The sequence below is a fragment of the Mesoplodon mirus genome (genome assembly GCF_964341445.2).
Source record: "Mesoplodon mirus genome assembly, chromosome: 18".
NCBI lineage: Eukaryota > Metazoa > Chordata > Mammalia > Artiodactyla > Ziphiidae > Mesoplodon > Mesoplodon mirus.
Genome location: NC_138994.1, coordinates 37,989,812 through 37,993,864, shown reverse-complemented (window position 1 = coordinate 37,993,864; position 4,053 = coordinate 37,989,812).

Here is a 4,053-nt window from a genome sequence, read left to right as displayed (position 1 = left end):
GCAACCTTCCAAGGAGACAATTTCAAGAGGTTTATTGTACTCACAGTTTTTTTTCTGTTTAACCGCATTAAAAAAGGCGTGGAAAAATGCTGAACATTAGGAATTATTAAAGACATGCAAATCCAAATTACAAAAATGTATCAGCTCACACCAGTCAGAAAGGCAATCAGCAAAAATTCTGCAAACAATAAATGCTGAAGGGGTTGTGGAGAAATGTGTACGCTGGGTTCTAAGTGGGGCGTGGTAAGAGCCACTAATGAAAACACAAAGGAGGTGCCTTGAAAAGGTAAACATTGAGCTACCATTCAATCAAGCATACCCACTTCTGGGCCCATCACCTGAGAGGATGAGAATAAAAAAGACACAGTCTGGCAATCCTGCTCTCCAGCAATATTTACCATAGCCAACACTTGGAAGCAACAAAAATGTCCATCAACAGAGGAATGCACAAAGAAGAAGTGGTCCATGTACACAATGGAATATTACTCCAATAAAAAATATAAATTCAATTTAAGAAACAAACATAAGTAAGGAGACATCAGCTTTTGGGGGTTTATCCGGGCACATTCCACTCTAATTTATAACCGAGGAACACCACTGGCAGGAAAGTCTGTTTCCCTAGTTACCAGAGTGGGAAACACAGAAATGCTGCTGCCATCTGGCTGTTACCTGCAACAGCAGCTTTAAAACCTGTGCTAATGGTCACTTCATGTGCACCAGTACTGGAGGGCTGTAAATGAAACCTGCCCTCAAAATGTCTTGAGGGAGGTAATGGCCAAAATATTTCAAAATGTGGCACATAGTTCAGGAAAACAATTTGAAGAGGTAAGCTGTACTCACAGTTTGAGGAAGAAAAGGACATGCCTGAAAGCTCAATTTCAAGGGATTATGAGACGCATGCAAATCCAACCACAAGGAGGTATCAGCTCACACCAGTCAGAATAACCATCAGCAAAAAAACTACAAACAATAAATGCTGAAGGTGTTGTGGAGAAGTGCATACCCTCAAGTTTAAGTGGGACTTAACCTGGTAAGAGCCACTAATGAGAACAGAATGGAGGTGCCTTTCCAAGGTAAACATTTTGCTACCATATGATCCAGCAGGCCCACTCCTGGGCCTATAACCTAAGAAGACAGAATTGGAAAGACACAGGCAGGCAAATGTGCATTGCAGCAGTATTACAATAGCCAAGACATGGAAGCAACCAAAAAGTCCATCAACAGATGAGTGGACAAAGAACTGGTACACGTACAGATGGAATATTAGCCAAGGAAAAAAATGACACAATGCAGTTTGCAGCACCATAGATGAGTCTAGAGGTAATCATGCAACTTGTAGTAAGTCAGAAAGAGAAAGACACATATCGTATGATATCACTTATAGGTGTTACCTAAAAAATGATACCAGTGAAGATTTTCCACAGACAAAGGCAATCACAGATTTATTAAACAAACTTATGGTTCACCAATGGAAAGGTGTGAGGATTGGATACATTAGGATATTGGGGTTAACAGAGATATACAAACACAGGTGAAATATATAATCACCAAGACTTACGTAATACCAAGTGAAGACTACTCAACATTGTGTCATAACGTACATGGGAAAAGGATCCCAGGAAGAATAGATATATGTATATGTGTAAAAGAACCACATCTTGCACACCTAGACCAAGCAAAGCATTGCAATCAAACTTGCTGTAATAAAAATAAAAGTTGAATTAAAAAAAGAACAGAAAGTAATGAGACATAAACTTAAGGGGCTTTTTCCTGGCACATTCCATTCTAATGTACAACCTAGAACACGAGTTTCCTTGAGGCACTGTTGCTCTAGTAACAAGATTTGTTAAAGGAGAACTGCCGCCGCCTTGTGGCCATTTCACACAACAGCAGCTTTAAGCCCAGCGCTAATGGTCAGTTGATATTCAAAATAATTACAGGCCTGTAAATGACACCTGCCCTGAAAACAAATCCTGGGGTCGTAAATCGACCAAAAAATTCAAAAGATGTCAACATTTCAAAACGACAATTTCAAGAGGCATATTTTACGCACATTTTGTCTTCTCTTTCTTTTTTGTTAAAAAAAAGGGCATGGAAAAATGCTCTACATCGGGAATTAATAAAGCCATGCAATTCCAGTCTACAAAAGCATTCACCTCACAGCCGTCAGAATGATCATCAGCAAAGAAGTCTACAAAGAATAAGTGCTGAAAGGGTTTTAGAGAACTGCATACCCTCTAGCTGCTGGTGGGATGTAACCTGGTAACAGCCAGTAGTGAGAACAGAATGGAAGTGCGTTTAAAGGTAAAAATTGAGCTACCATGTGACCTGGTAGGCCCACTGACGGGCCTATCACCTGAGTAGACCAGAATCGAAAAGACATAGGCTGGCAATCCTGCACTGCAGCAACATGTACCATAGCCAAGAATTGGAAGAAACCAAAACGTCCATCAACAGAAAAATGCACCAAGAAGAAGTGGTCCATGTACACAGTGGAATATTAGCCATGAAAAACAATGAAACACTGCTCTTTGAGGCACCATAGATGAGCCTAGAGATAATCACAGAACATGAGGTAAGTCAGAAAGCAAAAGACATATATCCTATGATATCACTTATAGGCGTTATCGAACAACTGACACAAATGAACATATTTCCACAGAGAAAGACACTCACAGACTTAGAAAACAAACTATGCTTATCTAAGGTAAAGGTGGGGGCAATGGATAAATTAAGATTAGGGTTACCATACATATACAAATAGATATTAAATACATATATCAAAAGGACCGACCATATAGCAAGGGAGGTCTATGGAACACTCTTCAATAATTTACATGGGAAGAGGATATGTATATGAATATATATATACACACACACACACATACATACATATATATATATATATATATATATATATATAAAATGTACAAATGAACCAGATTGTGTACACCTAAAACAAACAATATTCTAATCATTACCCCGATTTAAAAAATTAAAACAACGAACAAGAAGTAATGTGACATAAACTTATGGGTTTTTTTCCTGGCACATTCCATTCTAATTTACAACTTGGGAAAACGACTTCCTGAAAGGCTCTGCTGCCCTAGTAACCAGATTTGAGAATGGAGAAATGCTGCCGCCTTGTGGCCGTTTCCCACAACAGCAGCTTTAAACCCAGTGCTAATGGTCACTAAATATTCACACTCATTGCAGGGCCGTAAATGACACCTGCCCTCAAAAAAAATCCTGGGGTCGAAAATCGACCATAAACTACAAAAGAGGGCAACCTTCCAAGAAGACAATTTCAAGAGGTTCATTGTACTCACAGTTTGTTTTCTTTTTTTGTTTAACAGAAAAAAAAGGCATGGAAAAATGCTGAACATTAGGACTTATTAAAAACATGCAAATCCAAATTACAAAAACCTATCAGCTCACACCAATCAGAAAGGCCATCAGCAAAAATTTTGCAAACAATAAATGCTGAAGGGGTTGTGGAGAAATGCGTACCTTGGGACGTGGTAAGAGCCACTAATGAAAACACAATGGAGGTGCCTTGAAAAGGTAAACATTGAGCTACCATTCAATCAAGCATACCTACTTCTGGGCCCATCGCCTGAGAGGATGGGAATCAAAAGTCACAGGCTGGCAATCCTGCGCTCCAGCAATATTTACCATAGCCAACACTGGAAAGCAATGAAAATGTCCATCAACAGAGGAATGCACAAAGAAGTGGTCCATGTACACAGTGGAGTATTACTCCAATAAAAAATATAATTTCAATTTAAAAAACAAACATAAGTAAGGAGACATCAGCTTTTGGGGGTTTATCCGGGCACATTCCACTCTAATTTATAACCGAGGAACACCACTGGCAAGAAGGTCTGTTTCCCTAGTTACCAGAGTGGGGAACGCAGAAATGCTGCCGCCCTCTGGCCGTTGCCTGCAACAGCAGCTTTAAAACTTGTGCTAATGGTCACTTCATGTGCACCAGTACTGGAGGGCTGTAAATGAAACCTGCCCTCAAAATGTCTTGAGGGAGGTAATGGCCAA